Consider the following 24,663-nt stretch of genomic DNA (forward strand, 5'->3'; position numbering starts at 1 on the left):
GCCTTGCAGGAGGCAAGGACTACTCAGACCTCCCCCAGACATATAGAGACCAAACCTGGGACTTCATGCCTCAAGTGCCGGTCCCCAACAAATAAAAGAAAGTAACCCTCACCTGCACATATATTATTAATTGCTTAAGGGAAAAACCTCAAAAAGGGGATGAAACCACCTAGAATGGCCACAAGAAGCTTCTTCGCAGCAATGGCTTCATCCAACAACTTTGTCAACTTGTATGGCGCAATCACTAAAACAACAAAGCATTAAATGTACTTGCATCAAATAGAGATAGGGCCCTCTTGGCCTAAAGAAATAGCACTTTCCACCGCAAACTAACGGGCCCTCTTGGCCTAAAGAGATAGATTATTAAAACCTGAAAACAAAGGGCCCTCTTGGCCTAAAGAAATTAGACATTAACTACTTAAAGTAACTGGCCCTCTTGGCCTAATGAAACAAACAAAACAGCTCATAGAGATCCCTCCTTGGAAGAAGGCAGATATATGCAAATACACTCCATTCCAAGGGGAAAATAGGGCTCTCAACCCTCAACTAAATGCATCAAATTATGGCCCATACCTCCTGCATATATAACAAGAGGCGTACACATAACATGTCGTCGGATCAATTTATGGGTCCAAGATAATAGTGGTAGATGGGTCTCGGCTACTCTTTGCATTACCCATATCAACCATCGCATGCCATATAACGTGTGGTATGATAACATTCCCCACAAGCGGCCAAGTCATGTCTCATTATCAATAGCAACATTCGGACTAGGACCGCAGCTGAAAAAGAGGTCCTCTTCATAAGAAAAATTAGCTAAGAAATCCGTAAACTAATTCCAATAACGTGGAATCAGCTAAAGAGATATGCTCTCAAATTCATCAAGTAGGGTTATAGCAATTTGATGATACATACAAAGGAGAGGATTCCGGGTTGTATATGTACCATTGAGTTTATTTAAGATTAGCTGGGAATCCCCTTTTATTAACAACCGCCTAATGCCACCTTTCTTGGCAATATTCAGTCCCATAATCAAGGCTTTATACTCTGCCATGTTGTTAGTGAATCCTACCCTGAGGTAAGTAGCTAATTTCATTGTAACTCTAAGTTGGGGATCTCAGATAACTACTCCAACACTTCCTTTCCTATTAGGGCCCCTGGACGCTCCATCAAAATATAATGCATATGTCCATAATGGGTTTACACAGCCAGCCATCAAGAACTCCCCTATTCGTAATTATGATAGTCAAAGTTCAACATATTTAGAGGATGAACTGATGGCTCCATCCCACCTTCTTCATTAAACTCAACAGGGATGCTTGTCAAGATTTGTAAACAGTGATTGCAGAAAACTTTAATCTCCCACACAAAGGTACCATCTTCTTGCTCAATCACTTTATATCCCTTGCTCCACCAGATAAGACTCCCCTGATGATATCTTTGGTCCAGATATGGGTGCTCCAAATAAGGAATTAATCAACCCATCAACCAATTTAAGCTCTCGTGCAGGTCTCAAATCAACCCTAACATAAACCTGCTATGCATTTAGCGTGTTAGCATATTTAGAAATAAAAAGGTTTAATCTTATTAAGATTAACCTTATTAAATTCCACCCCTTGTAGATCAGCTAATAGAACCGTGGACTTATTTTTACCTATCCAAACTAGCTTGTAAGGGCCATCCCATCGAGGTTCCAACTTTCTTGGAAATAGCTCCCTACGCGCATCGTAATATAGAACTAACAACCCCTTTTAAAAAGTATATTTCTTTGCTTTCAGATCATGCAATCGTTTCATCCGCCGTTTAGCTACCTCCTGGTGCAAAAACTTTGTAATTTGAGCTCGTCCAAGTGGGCTAAAGTTGTAAACCGCTCAAATAGCGCATCTTCATCACCCAGAGAATGATTGATTGTGAATCTAATGGTTGGAAACTCAATTTCTAAGGGCAAGACACACTCCTCCGTGTTAACTAATTTGAATCGGGTGTGGCCAGTGGCTCATTTAAACATCGTATTATACGCCCAAACTGCCACATATAATTTTGTATCCTAGTCCCGCTTCTTTTCGGAGACTATCTTGGATAGAATATCCACAAGTTGCTTATTAGTACTTTCGACGTGTCCATCTGCTTGCGGATTATAGGGGGTCGTCTTGTTATGCTTGATTTTCCAAGCTTCAATCAGACTTTTAATCACTTTATTTAAAAAGTGAGTTCCACGGTCCGATACTATTTCCTTTGGCAGACCAAATCAGCAGATAATTTGCTCAAGTAGGAAACTAGCAATCTCTTTTGCATTGTCATGCCTTGTCACCCGTGCTTCTGACCACTTTGTCAAGTAATCAGTTGCTACTATAATGTACCTCTTCTGAGTAGTGGATGACGGGGTAATAGGACCCACAAAGTCAATGCCCCACTTCTCAAATGGAAGAATAGCCATGATAGGCGTAAGTGGACGCTTCTTATTCTCTTGACTATCATGTCTTTGACATGTATCACATCTCTTAACATACTCAAAGGAATCTTAGAAGATGGACGGCCACCAATATCGAGCTCTTAAAGCGTTCAGTGCCATTAATCGCCGAGCAAAGTGCCCTCCATAAGCAGAGTCATGACACTCTTCCAAAATAAAGGGAACCTCGTCAGGCATCACACATCAGCAATAAATATCATCAATACTCTACCAATATAGTGTGCCTGCGATCAAGGAAAATTTCAATGCCTGGTGTTTAATCTTCCTCTTCTCCGATTTTGATAAAGTAGATCCAGTCTCTCTCGTAGAAAGATAGTGTGTTATAGCAGCATACCAGGAGGGAATAGACGCTATATCAATCTTGCACAAAGTCTCCATGTCACTTCCTTCAACCACGACCTCTTTTGGCTCTCCGAAATCCACAAGACACTCTACAATGCCCTGAAGCTTTGGTGGCTTGCTCTTAATCTCATAATCAAATTCCTGCAAAGTGATTAACCACTTTGCTAAACGGTCCGGTGGCTGTAACTTATTCAACAACAATCGAAGCCCTTCCACCTTCGTATAGAAAACCACCCTCTCATAAAGAATGTAGTGCCTGAACTTTTTGGTCCAAATACCATTGCAAAAGGCACAATTTGTCCATATAAGTGTAGTTAATTTCTAATATGCCCAACTTCCAACTAGCAAAAGCTATCGTATAGTACCACTTTTCCTCCCAAATTTGGACCAAACAGCAGGTGATACTATACATGGTTGCTGCTAAAAATATGTAGAATATTTCACCCCTTTTTGGTGCTTTTAAAACAGGTGCTTTGGTAAGCTCCTGATTCACATCGTTGAAAGATACTTTGCAAGCATCACTCCATGAAAACTGACAATTAAATGACAATAGGTTCGTCAGCAACAACGTTCTTTCTACCAAGGCATTGATAAACCTCCGATAATACCCTACTGATGAGACAAAAAGCTATGCAGTTCCTTTGGAGTACATGGCGGACTCATGGCGACTATGACCTTGATCATTTCAGGATCAGTCGCAATCCCTACAGAACTGACCACATGGCCTAACAAGAGCCCTTAAGGGACCCTGAAGATGCACCTCCATGGGTTAAGAGCTATGCAAAATTGTTTGCAATGCTCAAAATGCTTCTGCAAAATGATCAACTGTCTATCCCTTACGGTGGCTGCCCTCAGATCATCAATGAATACTTTCAGCTCCTCTAGGGAGATGTCACCAAAGGTCTTGTCGGCTGTTCTTTGCCATGAACCAGGTACATTACACAACCCAAATGCCATCACATGGTATGCAAAGGTACCGAAGACTGTAATAAATATCATTTTTAGCTTGTCTTGCTCAGCGATTGCCATTTGGTTATACCTTGCAAAGCAGTCCATGAACAAATAGATTTCCCTACCCGCTAGTTGATCCAAAATTTGGTCAATAAACGGCAACGGGTAGTAATATTTGACAGTTTGCTTATTCAGCTCTCTAAAGTCTACATAGACGGATTTGATTATTCTTCTTCTTCCTGATCACAACTAGTGAGCACCATTCAGTATGTTGAACAGGGAAGATCAAACCTGCTTTCCGAAACTTTTGTAGTTTCTCATACAACCTGTCCCTTAATTCAAAAGGCTTACGCCTTACTTTCTGACGTACAGAGCAGGTACCTTCCTTTACATGAATAGTATGCACAGCTAGACTAGGAGGAATAGCGCGAAGTTTGTCATAGCTCCAAGCAAAGATATTACAGAACTCTCGAATTAAGGACACATAATCCTCTTTTTCTTCCGAACTGAGCATGGACCCTAATTTAATTGGCCGCGAATCATTTAGCGTACCAAGATCTAGCTCAATAACGTCCGTGTCTGTTATTCGATCATGAGGCTCTATCGGCTCATTCAAGGTGATCTGATAAATATCCTCTATAGTGGACCCTTCCTTAGATCCATCGCTTGATGACGTCTCACTACCAGATGGATCATCTACTGTTTCTAGTTCAATGGAGGATAGTGGAGCTCTCTCACTCTGAGGGGACTTAGGGTAATCATCCACTATTACACGATGGGCACCTCGACCTAGAATCACTCGACCAGCGGGTATATCGACTTGACAGTCTCTCGGTAGAATCCATGGCCTGCCTCGCAAAATCGGATAGCTAGGACGTCCTGCAAACCTTATCACCCTAAAGTCTAGATATCATTCCACGCTCGTAACTATAACGTGGACCTTAGTAATGCAACCTTCTAGTTGTCTTAGACTATCATCAGCCATCCTAAGAAGTATGGAGCCATCTTTTTGGATCTCTAGACCTAACCTCTCCATCAAGTCTGAACTTATGATATTGACAGAGGATCCAATGTCCACGATAGCGTGCTCCACTTATATTCCATCCACATATTCTAGAACCCTAGGGCAATGCTTTTCAGCATGATTGAACCAATCTTCCCCCACTCTTGCTATGCCCAAAGGTTCTACTATATACCCTATACATAGGATTTTCTTGAATTCCCTGCGTACTCCTGGAGAAAGTTTAATCAATTGCAGGAGATTCACGTCTGGTTTGACTTCACAAAGTGAACTTGCTAGATCAAAGTGGTGGTAATTAGCCAAAGTTCTCTTCTCGTGCCAAACCATTCTCTCCATTGGTCTTTTCCATCAGATTTGGTGCCTCTTTTTTAGCCTTTACCTTATTTCTTGGCAATCCTTTATCCTCCTCGGGATTGACTTTACTGCCAACAGGTCTTAACGGTCGACCTTCCTTATCAGGATTCAGGACTCGCTTTTCCCTAGCATCTTGCTTAGGGCTTCTCTCAACAACTTTTACAATTCCTTTGTCACCCTCTTTAATCTTTTGACCTCTTGTTACGGCTCATAGATTAGAAATTTCAGCATCATTGACACGTACAGCCACAATAAGGCTGACTCCACTACCATGAGGTAACTCCTCTACAACAGCCTTTCCTCTTTGCAGTATTTGCCTTGGTCCATCGTCTTGTTGGAGATTATGCCCTTGTGTGCGATGGTTAACTGGACCTGGTTGTTTACTCCCTTGTTGGAGAGAAGTGATCTTACTCCAACAAGTAGCAGCTAAGTGGCCAGACTTTCTGCAAATATCACATTTGACATTCGGATAATTCCTAGGGAAATGTTGGCTCCCATACCACTTACAGTTGAATCTTGAGGGGCCACCCTCTTCAGGAGGGCGTCGGCTCCCTATCAAATTCTGTTGCTTCTTAAGAAAATTGACATCCACAGCTATTTGTCGATACTGTTCAAAGATCATATCGGTGTAGTGCTTCATTATGTCCTTAACTTCATAAAGGACATTAGAAGCACTTGACTCATAGCCTTAACTTCATAAAGGACATTAGAAGCACTTGACATTAGAAGGACATTAGCCGCGATCATCAATTTATCCTTGTTGCATAAGTTACTTGCAAGCGCGACTCTACTCCTGCTTGGGTAATGGCAGTGTCGATATTGGCCAAAGCAACACTACTCAGCTGCACCTGGATATTAAAATCCAATCCATGTAGGAAATATTGCAACTGTGTAGTCACTGGAATGGGATATGCCTGGACATTCTCATTTGGATCTTGGCATGTTACATTCTCATTTGGCTCTTGGCATGTTACATTCAGAACAAACAACTAATATTGTCCACCATTCTCGGCATATGCTTGGACATTCTCATTTGGCTCTTGGCGTGTTACATTCAGAACACAGAACCAATATTGTCCACCCTTCTCAGGGGCAAATTCCCTATGGAAAGCCATAAAGAATTTGGCACTGCTAGTTATGGTTCCAGCTTCTAGACCCTAATACCACACTGCCGCTCTTCCTTTTAACATCATGTTGAAGAACATCATTAGGTGTCCTTCATCTTGGATTCGATATTTGAACATGAGTGTTTGAAACTCCTTAATGTGGAGTTATCCATCTTCTTCTGCTAACCCATGGAAAATGGGCAACAGTGCTTCTAATGGTAGTAAATCCAGTGTACCTGTTGGAATTGCGATAGATTGTGCCATGGCTACAACCAGATTGACAATAGGAGTTTTTGTAGGCAACACTATACCCCCACTTGTTGTGGGTTGATTAACTGGAAATAGGGAAGTACCAAGACTTCCACTTGCACTCGAAGAGCTACTCGTAACACCTAGGTTACTAGAACCACTACCACTTATCCGTAACGGGCTGCTCCTTTGAGGAGAATAGTGTCTTACAATCTCCAACCGCTGTCTAGCCCTCTCAACACGCTTTTCTTTTTGTATTTTGGCTTGATGGTCCTTGTCAGAGGACATAAACCAACTATTTGGTCCCTAAAAATCCTAGATTCAAGAACCACCACTTGTTGGCGGCTCCCGATCGGCAAACGCACCACTGATGGGACCTAAAATGGATCGACACTGGCTATGGCACTAGCTGGACCTCATGCATACGACAGACAACCCCACCACATGGCCTCGCGGGCCAGGAGCGTACTCACTTTGCACTAAATGCTTATGAAGATTTTGCGTTTGTATCCAACATGTATTCCAACGTTCATCTTCCCTTCTCCTCACAGGGAGATCCCATAACATATATGCATAATGCCTCGTAATACACACATAGGGAAGCACCTCTCAGGGCTGATTGCCGCGGCTCCAGTACGACTCTCCTACACCTCGGGGATTGGCCCCAAGATGCGCCGCTAACAGATATAACATTCGTACAAACTCAACTCTTTTATAATTCAGCGTTCCAGGAGATTTTGATTTGCCTCACAAAACTTTCCCCAATGGAAGCACCTGTCTAAACCTACAGCTTGGGTTTCCTGTCCTCTCAGTGTTGGTCAAAGTTTGTCAATCAATTTCAATGCATTCCAAGAGATATCATGTGACATGCTTGATGCGAGGTGTATGACAATTGTGCACAAAAATTTTATGTTTAAAAAACCAGCCATGTGAGATGCGAAAAACAACCCTTTCATGAATTTTAACTAAGCGTTACTTGCTATGCTGCTTTAGGGACTAGAACTTTCGTGCTACTAGTTGCCTATATTTAATTATGGAACGATCCCTAAATGCTATGCACAAAGAGAAAAATCAGAATTTTTATCTTTTCAGCAATTAGATCGTCGCACAAACTTCCTCCCCCCCTCACCGTTTAGGTGTTGCTGCGGTGCATAGGTATAAATGGTTGTTTTGTATCATTTTTGTATGTAAAAAACAATAAACACATACTATAACACAAAGGACGAGGCCAAACTGAGGCTTGACCTCATGCTTTAACCTCGCCAAACATTCACACACATAAATCTTATTTTTCTATATTTTTTGAGCACGAAAATCCTAATTTTCTCTATTTTCACTATTTTTTCCTATTTATTATTCATGGAAAATAGGTATTTTCTGATTTATTTGTGTTGACTTATTATTTAACTGAAACTTAACATTTTCTCTAATTTTATCCCATTTCCACCCCTTTTTTCCAACTCAAAATTGGAAAAAACCACTAATTCCCTTTGAAAAATGACATTTTGCAGGTTTTAAAGAATTAATAACGGCTCTAAATCATTACGGGTTCTGTATTTCTATAGTTACAGCCCTCAAACATGATGCAAACAAGATTCAAACCAAAATTCATCGCATATGAACAACATTTGGACCATGAAACAACAAAAACAAGCAAATTTTTCCATAAAATTGGAGCATACCACGTGTCTTACGTGTTACAGGTTTTTTAATCATTATTCCGGGCAGCCCACGGACCAACCAGCAACCATTCTTCAGTGCTGAACCACTTTCCTCATCCTCCTCTTCATCTTGAATCAATCCAGCCGGACAAGCATCCTTCAGTCCCTCTTCTTCTTGATTTCTTGCACATGAATTGCCTCTATGCAGGAGAGAGAGGGAGGAGAGAGAAAAATTGGTTTTTTATCTCTTTGCTCAGTGCATCATTCCTCGCGTGGTCTAGAGCAATCAAAGGCGTAGAGAATCTTCATCCCAAAGCCAGGAGGGTTCCTCTCCATTTGCCCGATCAGAAAATGATGAAAAATAGAGGAAAAATGGGGTGCCGAAAACTGACGCCCTCCCCTCCCCCAATGGCATTTCATTCTTGAGCTTTTAAGCTCTTAATTAGAGCTTTAATCTTTAAAACACAAAAAAAACGGTTCATGACTTGGGTTTCACACTACGTGGAAGTTTTAGTTTTGAGGGGGCAAACGACATCGGAATCGAGATCCGTCTGGACAGGTGGTTCCGTGACGTCGAAATCTACAAAGATGGGGCCCGTCATGCTCTTCTTGGCTTCCAGATTCAGTGCTGCTTCACAACCCCGAACCTTGCAAGTATTAAATGGGGGATCAAACGACCTCGGAAAGGAGATCCGAGACTTGTGTTGGATTCTTGAAGTCATTTTGCATCTAGAAAACTCTAGCTCGGCCATCTGCCACCGTTTGATTTCCATGAAAATAAGCACTAGTGCTTTAGGAACTTGCCGCTTAAAATTGTACTAATTGCCATCGTTGCCTTCGACGAAGTCTATTTTTCCCATGATATTCATAATTTTTGGCTATTTTTAAGCACTTCTTGGCATCAAAAATCATCTGTCAAAGTGTAACATACCCTCCTTCTTAGGCTCGTTATGGGGCAGGCAACACCCACCCCGTGGAACCTACCTCATGAGGGATCACCCTCTAATCAGCGGTCCCATAGTTTTGCAGAAGCGTATCTCGACACGACACGGAACGTGGAAGCGTAACACATCATGAGCTAGCGGAAGCGTAACACGTCACAAGACAAGGTAACACGACACGGAATAAAGGTAACATGGCATGAAAAACCACGGGTCCAAGTGAAGGTCCAAATATGTATTCCAAGGTGCAACTAAGGCATGGGTATATTTACAAGGAAAGTCAAAAGGCTTGTGAGACAAGATTTCACGTGTAGTGGGTGGAGCTATCAACGCACATCACACAACGCCATCACGTGGGTGAGGGAGCTCAAGGACGACTACCCTCATACACACCTCCTCCTCAAAGAACTTGCCAAGAAAGTGGCTCTAGACGCCAGACTTCGGACCAAGGGTCTGCATGCACTTTTTTTTCAAAAAACAAAATTTGGGCTCTTGGCCACCCAATGAGTGCGCGTGTGAAGTTTCGTCTCATTCTGATAAGAGGTTATGGAATTACGATCACACGATGGATAGTGTGTATGAAGCTACATTAACCTGGTTTTGGGGTTTAAATGGGTTAAAAGTTGATTATTCTTCTCAATTTCACATCTTGCTCTCTTCGCTTCCTTCATTTTCACATCCGCAACCTCTGTCTCTTCTTCGTCTTGCCCTCCTGGAGTTTGCATGGCATGCACCAAGCAAGCATGTTGTGGTTTTGGCCCTAGAAAGGCATCAGGCCAAGGCTCGCCACTTGGAGTACAAGGTGGAGCCTCCTCTAGTGCAGCAACAGGTGCTCCCCATAGCACAAGGACCACCACAGAAAAAGAGGAGATGGAAATTGGGCGCACTGTCGCCCTTTGAGAGATAAGGAGAATCGAGCACCGATACAAGCTTCTCATCCCAAAAAGTTCTTTTCATAAGGTTGTTTGAGAAGTCATGCAAGATTTGGAGCTGAAAGGGATGGGAAGATTTGGGGCACGAGTGCGGGATGGCCCACCAGTAGGAAGGTAGACTGCTGCAACTATGGAGACCCTACAAACAATTACAGAGGGGTTTCTCATCGACTTGTTTGATGATACATAGCTTGCAGCCATCCATGCAAAGCGTGTCACAATCACAAATAAAGACATGAACTTTATCATTCAGCTTCGACACGGCAAGGGGACTCTACCATAGTTTACTAGACTAATGATGCAAGGTTTCTAATGAGTGTTATAGTGCCATAACATCTTGGAAGGCCAAAAAATTTTGTATACTCTACCACATTGGAATATTTATTTATATATATATAATATCTCATGCGATGTGTACTGAATTCAAATAATTGAGTAAAGTTGTTTTGTTTTGTTTCTTGAAATGCACGACTCTTAATTTTTGTTTAACGTACGAACACATCAAAAGTAGCAATACGTATGGATACAAGTTACGTTATTGCTTATGCACAATTGCAAGTGCAGTACTACGCATTGAATTATGTTAATTTATGCGGATGCGTCATTCATATACCACACATCATCGTCACACTTACATACTGGCAAGTGCAGTACTATGCATTGAATTATGTGAACGTATGCAAATTGTTGAGATGACAAGCTCAACACATGCGGACATTGATGATGGACGCCTAGTTAGATGGGTCCACACGTCTACACTTAGTACGTCAGTGGTTATTATGAATCTTACATGGCCACTGACTCATTACTTATTATATTCAGGTTGTTACACCTATTTACAGCTGGCATAGTTATAGCGCCAGTCGACTAGTGTAGTCGGTTATGCATTGTTTGACTTAGTAGGCCACTTTCCTTTATGTTGTATCTTATCTATACTTTGTGTACATTGTAAAGTGTGGGAAAAAGAAGAAGAAAAAACCAGCAAGAAAATGTTTTGGCCTCCATCTCTCTTCTTGTCTCTTGAGTGAGCTTCTCCTTGTGCATTCTGTGTGTGTTTGGCGCATCATCTTGAGCAACTCCCCCCACCATGCGATTCTTGACACAAATGCGTCATTCACGCACCGCACATTATTGTCACACTTATACCAATCACAAATTTATTTAATAAATATTTATTTGTAGGGACAAACTAAAGTATCTTATATTCATCAAGAAAAATACATGTGATGGCTGTTAGTGATGGTATATACAAAAAGCCAATAGCCAACAAGAACTCTCAATTGTTCCTTGGCTTTTTCATTGGTGGAGAGGAGAGGCCAGCTTCTGATGAAAATATAAGTTCCTTCTTTGCTTCAAAATGATGCACTCCCCCTTCAGCTCTTTCTCCAGGAGAAGCAGATCTGAGACTTTAGCGAGGTCGCCTAATGTAACAAGCACACAAATTGCTCCACCACGCGTTTGGTCAAACAAGTAAAGAAGCTTTGACCGCTTGATTAGCACCACCTTCTCCAAGCTAGATATCACAGGTATTGCTCGAAAAGGTCCAAACTTCGTCAAAGCTCAAATTTTCATGATTATTTCTTGCCCTCCTGGTGAGAATGTCTTATGGAAGACCACCAAATCTGCAACAAGGTTACCAATATACTCCTTCAGAGCTGAATCCTTCCGTCGATCCGCATGTTGAGCTCCTCCTTGCCTTGATGCAAACTCATCTATATACGATATGACAAAGTCAAATCAAACAATATATTTAGCGACTAATCTAGAGTTATCAGAAAGCGATGAAACTTGACGATAGGGTGTGTCGGGTCCCTCGGAGTCCACCATTGAAATCTTGGCCAAAAATGATGTCTGTAGTAGCTGCCCTGTCTAAAGTTTGGCATCTGGGGCAGCTTGGCCAAAAATGATGCTTGCAATTGCCCTGTCCGAAGTCTGGCGTCTAGGGCCACTTTCTGGGCCAGAAAGTGGCCCCAAACACCAGAATTCGGATAGGGCAGCTGCAGGCATCATTTTTTGCCAAGCGTTCACCGTGGACTCCAAGGAACCCGATGCACCCTACCGTCAAGTTTCATTGCATAAAAATATATGGTAGTTAGAAATCTCACCTTCTCCAGATCATCTTGTATCTTCATTTTCTCGTGTGACAAGGAGGCATGTCTTTGGGTAGAGGGATCTACAAACTCCTTGGTAGGAAGCTGGGGCCTTGGTCCGAAAAAAGCATGCTGTAGTGCTTCAAATTCAACATCTGGCACAAGGTAATCTTCTTCAACCGAGGTAATATGCTCCTATGGTGCTATGATGGCACTCACAGTATCTAAGCTTGTGCCATCATATCTTCCAATCTCTGCCATTGTGGAATGCACATCCATGTAATCATAATCGATCAGGTCTTCCATCGAATCCCTGACTAGGATAGAAAACAACTCTTCTTCCTTCATTTCCAAGTATTGCAGTACATCTGATAGAAGCAAGTATTGTACACCATCTACTTCAATGGGTGTTAAGGAGGCAAGGTTGGGTTTGTTGACTTGTGGCTGTTCGAAAGAAGATGGCACCATGAGAGGCAACCCTTGCTCTGTCACCACCACTCGATGTTCGTCTTCAACATTTATGAGCTCTTCAATCGGTTCTTCTCCCGTGTATGTGATAGAAACAACCTGTGGAGTTTTATCTTCATCGCTCTCCTCCTCTAGGGATGTATCCAATGCAAGGAGGTAAATTGCCAATGAGCAATCATACTCCACGAGATCCAAAGGTGATGTACCTGGTGTAATTCCCATGGGAACAGAGCATACTCTGTGTGAAGGAACCACATGGGTCAAACACCTATTCACCACTTTTTGGTGATTCTTCCCTGCCTGAAATACCATGAGCTGTTCCAAAGGCACCTAATCATGTCGAATCCCTCGATGGAGTATGTGCGTGTAGCAATGGTGCTCACAAAGTCTTCCAAAACCTGAAGGGGGGGATCTAGTGATGAGAGCACGCTTTCAAGATTGAAGTTCTTAGAGAAAACCTAGAATATCTTGTCACCCTAGTTGGCAAAGATAGTCTCGTGGATCCACTCATCAAAGTGTTCTCGAGCATCCATCGTAGGAGGTAGGAGGGATGTGGTGGATATAAAGAGATGAAGAGAGGAAGTGTGAAACGAAACAATGAAACAAGAACTAAACTAGTTCTATCTTAAAAACCTTAAATTTTAAACCATTAAGGATTGTTCGCATACGATATTTAGTTATGGATTTACTTACGTCTTTGTAAAGTTTACATGCATATGTAAATGTGTTGATGTGGAAAGTATATAACAAGTGTATGATTTTGCATAAATACCATAATTTTTAAATATTGCAAGTTTGTAAGCGACAATATTCTATTAGCCAAAAAAATCCAAAAATTTATATGTGTTGGATATTACAACTTGTGATGTTGGGATTTTTAGGGAGACTCTACAATTTCTAAAATATGTGGAGCCACACACTTTCCGTTGGCAACAGTATCCTCAGCTTGGCTTCGAATTTTCCTACCATCTAGTTTAAAATAAAAGCTAACAGGTGGATTCTGCATTAACATTGTAATTTCCTGGCGCATTATACTCAAGGGCCAATCATCCTCCATTTGCAACACTTGAGGCTCGCAGCCCTCACAAATGACAGTAACATCCACAGCTACACTTTCATGCATGTCTTGATCAAGGCACAACCATCTATGATACTTGAACACTAGGCATAAAGTCTGCCGTGTGACAAAGTACTTGTAATTGGAAAGGAAAGTTAGCAGATTCATCCCAAAGTAAGATAATATTCAACTAAGAGAGAAAAATTTTACCTGAAAGCCATATCCCTTGTTGTGACTCGACACTCCACTGTGTCAGGACTGTGAGTTATTTTTTATGTCCAAGTTTTGCCTAGAATCCTTATTACATAATCCTCTAATGTATTTTTTATGACGTACGTGATTTTGGTACGTCTCAAACCCTTACATTCCTTGAACATGTATGCAAAAATTGCAATCGGTATGAACCAGCTTAGATGTACATTCTTTGAGCCCATGCTTGGCTTCATAGAATTCAATATGTCTGCTGAAATTTTTGTGCTACACATGTGCAAAATGTCACTACTACACAATGGCCATTCTATGCTATTGATATTCCATATGTGCATAGACTCAAGGGTTCCATATTCTCGACTCCCCTTGGGCAATATGTACTTGGAGTCGTAGAAAAAAACAAGGTCCCCTGCGAGTTGCTTAGTTGTACACCCCTCAAAGAGCAATCTACCAATTTCGAGGTGGTAACACTTAAAAGAACCAGTGAAACTCTCAACATTTTGCCACTCGCAACAATCTGAAGGGTATACTTCTGTAAATACGAGACAATTTGTTACATAGGTATCATGAAATTTCTCATTCTCAATGAGTTGCAAATACTTACTGTTTGCAATGTTTCGTTGAAAGGGCACAATGGGGTGCAATATATATTTGTTTTTGCATGAATACATGTTGTACAAATGCCTCTATTACAAGGTGAGAATCAACATTCCTTTGCCTGAGAGCTAAAATTTTACCCTTCCATAATACATCTGCAATTGCACATGCTTTCACCCTAAAAGCTCCCTTCATACTTGGACACATATGTACTCAAGACAAGCAATGATAAGTATCATTGATCCGATTCTCTTCTTCATCTTTTCTGTTATGTACTTCTATCGAGAGAATGCTTGTTCTTCTCTCAGGCATTATAACCTACGCATTAGATGTAAAGAAGTATGTATTAACCCCTAAATAATAAGCATTTTAAGTCTGTCCAGTAATCACCATTATAACCTATGCATAAGATATAAAGAAGTATGTATTAACCTCTAAATAATAAGCATTTTAAGTCTGTCCAGTAATCACCAATATGCCATACAAATCAACATGGCATTAAGAGATGGTTACGCTTCTGTAAACATACATAAACATCGATATTGAAACACATGTGGATATATATATCAACACAAAGTATAGATTTAATTTCAAGGCATCACTTTAATCACACCATTTACATGAAATATAATGAAAAGAATAGCACAAGAATACTCAGATAATTTCATCAAAATAAATTTTATTATAATGAAGAGGAGTCTGATTTGACTCAATACATTGTATGTGTTAGCAGTCATGTTTGTCATGCCTTGTCATCTCCTGCCTGTGAGCCTCAGTCTGAGTCAGACGAGGACATTAGGAGCTCTGACATGTCTGTCATGTGTTATGATGGGGGAGGCTAGTCACTCTTGACTGGCTGTCTTAGGTTGTGTATTTCTTTTTGGCCTCTTTTAGTGGGCAGCCACTGGCTGCCCGGCCACCTTTTTGGTCACTGTTGTGGGGCGCCCATTTTAGGGCACTTTTAGGGTTTGCGCCCATTTTAGGGTTTGCGCCCATTTTAGGGTTAGGGTTAGGGTTTGTCCGTTGCCTATATATTGGCAACCCCCCTCCCCACTTGGTCAGTTGTCTTCTTGCAGATTCCGACACTTCTTCTCCCCCGTGGTGGTGCTGCCATCATCATCAGCCTGATCTGGTGCCCTCACTGACGCTGTGGGCTGCGTGCAGGGACTGATCAGTCCATTTCAGTGTATTCAGCATTCATTTCAGTCAGTGCAGATTTCTCTTCCTTATTTTCTGCTTTCTCTCTCTCTCTCCCTCCGTGTTTGTATTTCCTCTTCCGTTGCGCACTCTCACATGGTATCATCGCCAAACTGAGAGTACACGGAGCTGAGTTTTATGCGGGAGAATACCCACAACTCTGCGTTTGCTGGTCAAGATGTCTCCAACAGCTGAGGCGTCATCCTCTGCACCATCTCCTTGATCAGGGCCGCCTGTTTTGGTGTCAACAAATTTGCGTTTGCTGCTGGCGCCTTCTCCAGTGGCTGCCACGTCATCACCACCCTCTTCCTGCCTGCGTTTTCAGCCTGGGCGGCCCTCCTCCAGTTGGGCGACACCCTTCCAGCCTGCACCTTGCTGTTCTGGCTGTTGTTGCATCGTCCGACGGCTCTTTTCCTGCTGGCGACTTCTTCCTAGGCTGCGTTTTCAGGCAGGCGGCTGTTTTTCTGTGGTGATTGCATCATCAGCATTTGCGTTTGACATCATCCTTGCATTCTGTGCAAGGCGGCCAGCTCAGGAGCTTCTGATGTTTGTGTTTCGGCACCGGCAACCTTCCCTTGTTGTGTTTTGGTGTTTGCAGATTGGAAGATGTCTTCTCATCAGTTTACAGGTTTTGATGACTCAAATGATGAGCTTTTGTCTCGACATTCATCTGAACGGAGGCGTGATTTCTATCGCGAGGATCGTCCTCCGGAGTCTATTCCTCTTTCCCATCCCCCTTCTATTCATGTATCTCGGCGATTCCCTTCCAGTGGGCCGAAGATGCAGCCTTTGGTACCCCCTGTACAGGTACCCGTACTTCCTCAGCTGCCCAAAGAGGACCGGTTGGATGGCTCCAACTTTTCTCTATGGTCCTGCAAGGTGGAGTGTATCTTGGACTCCTTCGATCTTTGGGAGCTTGTTTCTGTTCCTATTCCCCGGCCTATGGTGGATCCCGCAGATGGGAAATCTATGGATCGTGCAGCCTTATGGGATCGGCTCAATTCTAGAGCCCGATCTTTCCTCTTTCTGAGTTTGCAGGATTCTGTCCTTGTTCATGTTCACAGGTTGAAGACTGCAGCGGACGTGTGGCAGAAGCTAGCGTCTCTCTATTAGCAGAAGACGTTTGCCCACCGAATATCTCTCGAAAAGAAGTTGCGGATGCTCGCTATTGATGATAGTCCTTCCATGCAGGACCACATCAACAGATTACAGGATATGAGGGATGAGCTTGCATCCCTCGGTCGGACGATATCTTCTGAAGACATGGCTATGATTCTTTTGACTCAGCTGCCATCGCCTCGGTTTGATGTCTTCTACACCAGCCTTCTTACATCGAGGACCCGTGAGAAGCTTCTCTGGGAGGAGTTATCCCCGCTTGTCTTGGAGCATGACGAGCGACTCAGAGAGGTCAGTGCTAGTGGATCCGACTCCACTAGAGCCTTTGTTGCAGGTTCAGGAGGACAGAAGAAGAAGAAGAAGAAGTCAAAGGCTAAGAAGAAGGACAGTTCTTCAGGCTCTGACTCAGATTCAAAGAGACCGAAGTGCCCACACTGTGGGAAAGGGACACATCCCGAGGAGAAATGCTGGAAGAAGTACCCTCACCTTCATCCCGAGCGAAGGGTGGATCTACATCGGAGCCTTCTTCTACCTCTACACCAGCCGTTACCCATGAGTCAGTGTTCCTTCATATCCATGCTTTGGAGGAGGATCCTTCTTCCGTGGCTGCAGTGTCTTCTGCGCAGCTTTGGTTAGTGGACAGTGGTGCTTCGAGTCATATGACTCCCCGAGGTGATTTGTTACAGGATCTCCGTCCATCAGAGGGTTCAGTCACTGTTGGTGACATTTTATCGGTGCCTATTAGTGGTGTTGGCACATTGCCTTTGTTTATCGACCGACCTTCGAGCTCCTTTTCACAGGCCCTACATGTTCCGGATTTGGGCCTTCCCCTCCTCTCAGTTTATGGCCTTACGAGGCTTGGCACACGAGTGATCTTCACCGAGCATGTCGTTGTTATTGAGGATTCTTTTACAGGAGCTATCTTATCTACAGGTTGGCAGGAGAGCGGGCTTTACAGGCTCCATTCCCCTTCTTTGATGCAGGGTCCTCCGAGGCATTCTATTGCTACACCCGTTCCCGCTTGTGCACCTTTTATTCCACAGGTTTCTTCCCATCCCCCACCTTCTCCTCCGGTGGTTCCCTCGTACCCCCCATCCCTTTCAGAGGGGGACGATCTCGGTGATGAGGCTGTGGATTCCCTAGCCCCTAGTGTTTTAGAGGGGGCTTTCCAGGATCGTGAGGAGCTCCTTCAGTGGCAGTCTACATCGACGGACTTCATCGACATTGGCATTCCTCTTGCCGCCCCAGTATCTATTTCCTCTTCGGCCTTCAGCCACATCCAGGATTTGAGAGGGGGTGTTAGCAGTCATGTTTGTCATGCCTTGTCATCTCCTGCCTGTGAGCCTCAGTCTGAGTCAGACGAGGACATTAGGAGCTCTAACATGTCTGTCATGTGTTATGATGGGGGAGGCTAGTCACTCTTGACTGGCTGTCTTAGGTTATGTATTTCTTTTTGGCCTCTTTTAGTGGGTAGCCACTGGCTGCCCGGCCACCTTTTTGGTCACTGTTGTGGGGCGCCCATTTTAGGGCACTTTTAGGGTTTGCGCCCATTTTAGGGTTAGGGTTAGGGTTTGTCCGTTGCCTATATATTGGCAGCCCCCCTCCCCACTTGGTCAGTTGTCTTCTTGCAGATTTCGACACTCCTTCTCCCCCGTGGTGGTGCTGCCATCATCATCAGCCTGATCTGGTGCCCTCACTGACGCTGTGGGCTGCGTGCAGGGACTGATAAGTCCATTTCAGTGTATTCAGCATTCATTTCAATCAGTGCAGATTTCTCTTCCTTATTTTTTGCTTTCTCTCTCTCTCTCTCCCTCCGTGTTCATATTTCCTCTTCCGTTGCGCACTCTCACAGTATGAAATGTGGGTATTATAGAGTAGTTGTTACAAGGATAGAAACCACATGGCATGCAAATCTTAATAGGCACATTGGATTGACACCTGAGATATTCTAAGACTCAACATGTGTGTTATATGGATGATATGATACAAGAGTTTCATGGATCATTGCCAATTGGCATGGAGATCCAAATGGACACATAGGACCAATAAAGTAGAGGATTTTTGAACCATCGACTTCCAGCAGATCCATTTCATCCAACACAAAGGAATCACTCACCACATCAAAATAGTTGATCGAGAATTATATGCTTCACCTAAACCTTGTACAATATCTGCATGTACAAAAAAACACATGCATGAATCTATTTTAACAAAAATACTTGCATGAATTTCTTTTAGCAAAAAATAACTAGATAACTACATGAATAGAAGCAATACAAAATAGGGTCAATTTACCTATAAGCTGATCTGCTGAAGATAAGATTGAATCATTGCTAATTAAAATCCATTGCAAATGATGGACATAAGAAAACATCAATCCCATCAAACATAAAAGTCACTAATTAAATGAATAAATTTTGGCACCACAAAATATGGCAAATTTACCTGAAAATTGAGCTACAGAATCTCTGCTCTACCTTGTGTTAAGTGTTGCAACAAAAATTGATCCTTAAGTTAGAACTAGGATCAAACCCTATTGTAAAGATACTAGAAAATGGATAATGCAGAGAGGAAGAAAGAGAGTGTGTGTGAGTACGCTGGAGAGAAAGAAATGAGCACCTATCCAATCTTACCCAAATTGATCTTAGCAAAAGACAATAGTAAGAGTTAGTATTTACATGAAGGTATACTGAAAAAATAGTAGAAAAGAGGAAACATAGAGAGATAAAGAGAGAGGGAGAGAGAGATGATCACTTATGCAATGTCACCCAAAATGATCTCTACAACAAAACAACAACAAGGGTTAGAACTAACATTATGTTGTATTGAAAAGATATCAGCAAAAAAAAACCAAACAAAGAGAGAGATTAACACCTTTGCCTCTTGCTCCAAATAAACTCTACAAGAAAACAAAAATTAGAACCAACATCAAATTCTATTGAAAACACAACATAAAAGAGAAACAACACATAGAGAGAGGGGGAAAAGAAAGGAGAGAGAGATGAGCACCTTTGTCTCCTGTCCCAAACAACCTCTGCAATAAAACAACAATAACAGTAAGAAATGACATCAAACCCTATTGAAAAAATAGCAAACAAGAGAAAATGCAAAGAGAGATGGGCACTTGTGTTTTGCCCAAAATCTGAAGCTACATGGAGAAGAAAGTGTAGAGGTAAGCAAGACGCTCAAAACCCTAACTACTCTTAGCAGGGAGCTTCAATGGAGACGAAAATTCACGAGTATAGAGAAGAGAGGAAAAGAAATTGAAAATTCTCCAAAAAAAGGAGGGAAATACGAGGTGAGAGAAACTCAAATTTTGCGTACTATTCATTCTCCCTTTTTTTAATAGAAAACCCAAGATTTGGAGAGAGAAGATTCACCTTCCATGGATGTCAACATCTAGCCTTCCTATTGGATAATCCAAAAGGCCCACATCTTAAACTATATTATTTTTAAGGGCCCATTTGTGAGTTCATTTTTTTTCTAATGCAAATCCTATTATTCTTAATGGTGCATTGTAAAATTTGTCAATTAAAAAAATCCCATCCTCAACCAATGACCTGTTAGAGGTCACTTTATACAACTACTTATCAATAGAGACATAAATGGTATCAAAGATTTCAAGTATGCTTTTAATAGGTTGCTAGTCTTCAAGGTTTGATGGATATATATCTACAACCCTAAACAAAATTCAATAAATTTTTGAAACATAATAACTCAGTTTCAATCCTATTGATTTTTTTAAACTTATAATTTGGCCTATGGTGTAGCATGTCAATAGGTCACTTCTATAAATGCAATTCTGAGTGCATATATGCATGTTGTATAAGCACCTCCTTGATTTTTCCCCCTGATCCTTTGACCTTGAAATCTTGGAGTTGGCCCTTCTCGGTATCAATGAATTTATTTCCATGTCATCTTCTCTTTCTTATATGCAACATAACCCATGTACCAATAGCAATGGTAGTAGGAATCCACCTATTGTTGTCAAGATCAAAATTGTTGTAGATTGTGATTGCTTTGATAGAAGAGGAGGGACGCCAAGGACATGAAGCTTCCATTAGCATAGAAGATGAAGCAAAAGAAGACATTGAGAGAAAAAAGAGAATAGAATAGAAAATCTTGTGCAAAAATGAAGGAATGACATGCACTTTACTGAACTTTTTGCTTTTTTTGAAAAAAAGGGAGAGATACTACACTGGAGCAAAAATGTTTGGGCGTACTATTCAATAATTTCAAGAAAATGTCTACGATACTACAAGGTTGTGCAAGAGTGACAAGAAATGTCTCCATCTACTATCTTTAATTTTGCCAATAACTCTTGTTCCTTGTGCCTCTATAAATTTATGCTCCAAAAATACCTAAAAATGCTTCTTTTCAAAAATCTATAAAAACAAGATAAAAGACTTCAAAAGCTCTCCTTCTATTGGTTAAGAGGCTTTCTCTCTCTAAAACTAAAAGGCTCAAACTTGAGTCCAAATCTCCCCTAATGTGAATAGTCTCTACCAATTTATTAACACTTAGCCATGAAGATCACATTGTAATATGTTCAAAGATAGTGAGAGATGAGAGGGAGTTTCACTCAACCCCTTTTCCCATAAGAAATAATCTCAACCTTGGTCCCCTAAAATAGTGCTTAGGTAGGTGCTAAGATAGGGACGATAGACAATCAACATTCAACTATGTTCTTATTTTCAATCTTTTGAAAAGCACCTAGGTAATTGGGTCCACCCATCCATCCAACAACATTGACATGATGACCGGTTGAAAATTAGGCAATCACACCTACTGTAGCCCCTTTGTATGGAGAAGTTGGGCTAAGGATATGAAGGCTTGCTCAATCCCATAAGCATAGTGGTGGAAAGTGCTACCTATCCTAAAGCTATAAAGTATTGTACTAGCCTATCATTTGAATGCAATGTCATAGTACTTTTTGTCCTTTCACTCAAGTGCCAGTGTCATTGTCTACACACAGAAGATTGTGTTTATGAGTCCAAGATTCCATCTTGGAACCTAAGGAATAATTGACCTACATCATGACATTTCAATCTTTTTAACCATTATTATGATTTTTGTATTATGGATGTTGGTTCGCACTTTGTGGTATTTCCATGTTAAGAGAAATCCTCACTTGTGTGAAATTCATTATCTCTAGTCAATGTAATCATGAGACTTGTCTTTTTGTTCCATGCACCATAGCCATGCTCTAAGATCCATGCTTCTCAACATGGTATCAAAGCTATGGTGAGCATGGCTCAGCTCCCTTCTCTACTCATCCAACTCCTCTTCATCATTTCTCCGCTCAAGTCCATCTAATGAGCTCATTTCTCACCTCCATCACCTCTTTACCTTCTTGTCTTCTATAGCCAGACTAGACGTGTAGCAGTTTGAGCTTTCATATCTCTCTCTATAGGCCAAATATCACTGAGCCACCTTCTAGATATTTGTTTTCCTACTTCCAAATCTTCTTTGAGGCACTTCAAATGCTGGTGTATAGCTTTAGTATTGTGTAAATTTGAAGTCACTGCCTCTGCAATTGCCTGATCTACACTTGGTTCCATTCATACAATTGTTCTCTCTCCACACAACAACGCAATTCCTACTGAGACCATAGGGCTTTGGAAGCACTACGCCTAAACTCTCTCCACTCAAAGGGTTTTCAAAATGGCCATATCTATGAGCTGCAATAAGTGAAAAATCATGCTCCTATCTTGAAACCCCAAAGGGGCAGCCATAGCCAAGTTTCTTCAAGCTCATAAAACAATTCAACTTCAACTACTACTACTAGAGTTCCTGCCACTCTAACCTCAATTTCTAGCAAAAATTTGGGCATCAAACCAGCAAAGGAGGGAAAGATTTGAAGGATTGAAGCTCATCAATCTATTTCAACTAATATCTTTTGATACTATTTATCACTGCCATTACGTATATCTCTTAACACAACCAAAGTCAACTCATTTTTGAGATATTTGGTGCTCATTTGCTACTATTCTAATCACTCCAGATGATGGGCAAAGAATCTCTGACTTGTCATTTCAAAGGAGTCACGTTTCATACCTACTAGTAGACTTACAAAAATCTTATCATGATGAAGAAGGGCCTATGGGCATTACTAATGGACAAGAGAAGAAGCCTCGAAATGCTGCCCTTGTGGCAATCTAACAAAATAATGATAACAAGGCTCAAGACATCATAAAGCTTGAGTTAGATGACAACTATATCCACCATGTGGATGCCTATGACATGTCCCATGACACTTGGGATAGGCTGGACACATTGTTTGGTGCCCAGTCACTCAAAGTCCTCAAAGTATGGTCTATTAATTGAATTTTTTAGACTAGACATGAAGCCTAATACATCCCTAGCATCTTATCTTAAGTACATGGAAAGTTTTCTAATCTAACTTGCAGGAATAAATCTAAAAATGGATGAAGATACATATATTGGTGTCTTGTTAAAAATTTTGCCTCCAGATTATGATAATGTTTCAATCACTTTAATCAATATGCCAAATCATAAATTGGTTGACATTATAAGAAGAAAAGAAAATCAAAGAAAAATAATAAACTACAAAAGATGGACAACTTTTGTATGTCAACAACAGGAACAAAGGCAAAAAGGACCAACTAATTTGTGACTTCTACAAAAGGATTGGACATACTAAGAAGTCCTGACATGCCAAAAACAGGTTTTAAAAGGCCTATCTTGCAGCTATGAAGGAAGAAGAAGAAGAACATGGAGTAAAAGAAGAAGAAGAAGAAGAAGACCATTAGGAGTAGAAGGACAAGCCTCACTAGTCCTTCTATTCCCAGTTTTGTGATAGACTTTTTTGAAGCCTTGTACAACCTTGCCCTAATGCTTTTGTCCTAAGCATTGTAAACTCCTCATGTAACTTGGCATTACAGCCTTTGTACACTTTCTGAAGCCCCTGTTACAGCCTTTGGATGTCCACCATATTTTTGGTACCCACACTTAGCTTTTTCTACGATGGCTTCCTCTGGATGATTACCATATTTGTGGTATTCCCACACTTTGAAGGTGGTTGCTCACTAAAGCCTCTACACACTTTGTGCCTTTATGGTTGTGATTGAGGAGGGGTGTTGATAATTAGGCAATCACACCCAGTGTGGCCCCTTTGTATGGAGTAGTTGGGCTAAGGATATGTAGGCTTTCTCAATCCTATAAGCACAATGGTGGAAAGTGCCACCTATCCTAAAACTATAAAGCATTGTACTTACCTATCATTTGAATGTAATGTCATAGTACTTTTTGTCCTTTCACTCAAGTGTTAGTGTCATTGTCTATACACATAAGATTATGTTTATGATTCCAAGCTTCCATCTTGGAACCTAATTCACTTGTGTGACAATCATTATCTCTAGTAAATGTAATCATGAGTCTTCTCTTTCTCTTCCATCCACCATAGCCATGCTCTAGGATCCATGCTTCTCAACATGACCTTCCATCCACTTTCCACATGTAAACCTGGTGTACTTAATTATCTAATTAAGTTCTACCATATTGCTAAACATATAAAATGAGCTTTCTTAATTATTTGTTTAAAGAGTATTCATTGAATGTCTTTCACCACACATACAAAAATAATGAAAACTATATCTTCAAAATTATGAAGATATTAATCTTTTCAAGAATTTGTTCTCTTCTTTAGAGCAATAACTAGCCTATAATTTTCAAAATGCTTTGATGCTCATAGTATCGTACTTCTTTTCCCACCCCCTATACCCTCTCTCTTTGGCATGAGGTCTCTCCAATGCACCTATTCCACACACTATGCCTGCTGAGGTCTTATCTTAGGAAAAGTTTGGGTATTACTACCAAAGCTCCACTAGTTCTCGATTTCCTTAAGGGATGAACCTTCCTCACATGTTTAACCTCTTGTC

This window comes from Lygodium microphyllum, chromosome 15 (genome assembly GCF_053477565.2).
Source record: "Lygodium microphyllum isolate KBCC chromosome 15, Lygodium_microphyllum_v1.1.10, whole genome shotgun sequence".
Classification (NCBI taxonomy): Eukaryota; Viridiplantae; Streptophyta; class Polypodiopsida; order Schizaeales; family Lygodiaceae; genus Lygodium; species Lygodium microphyllum.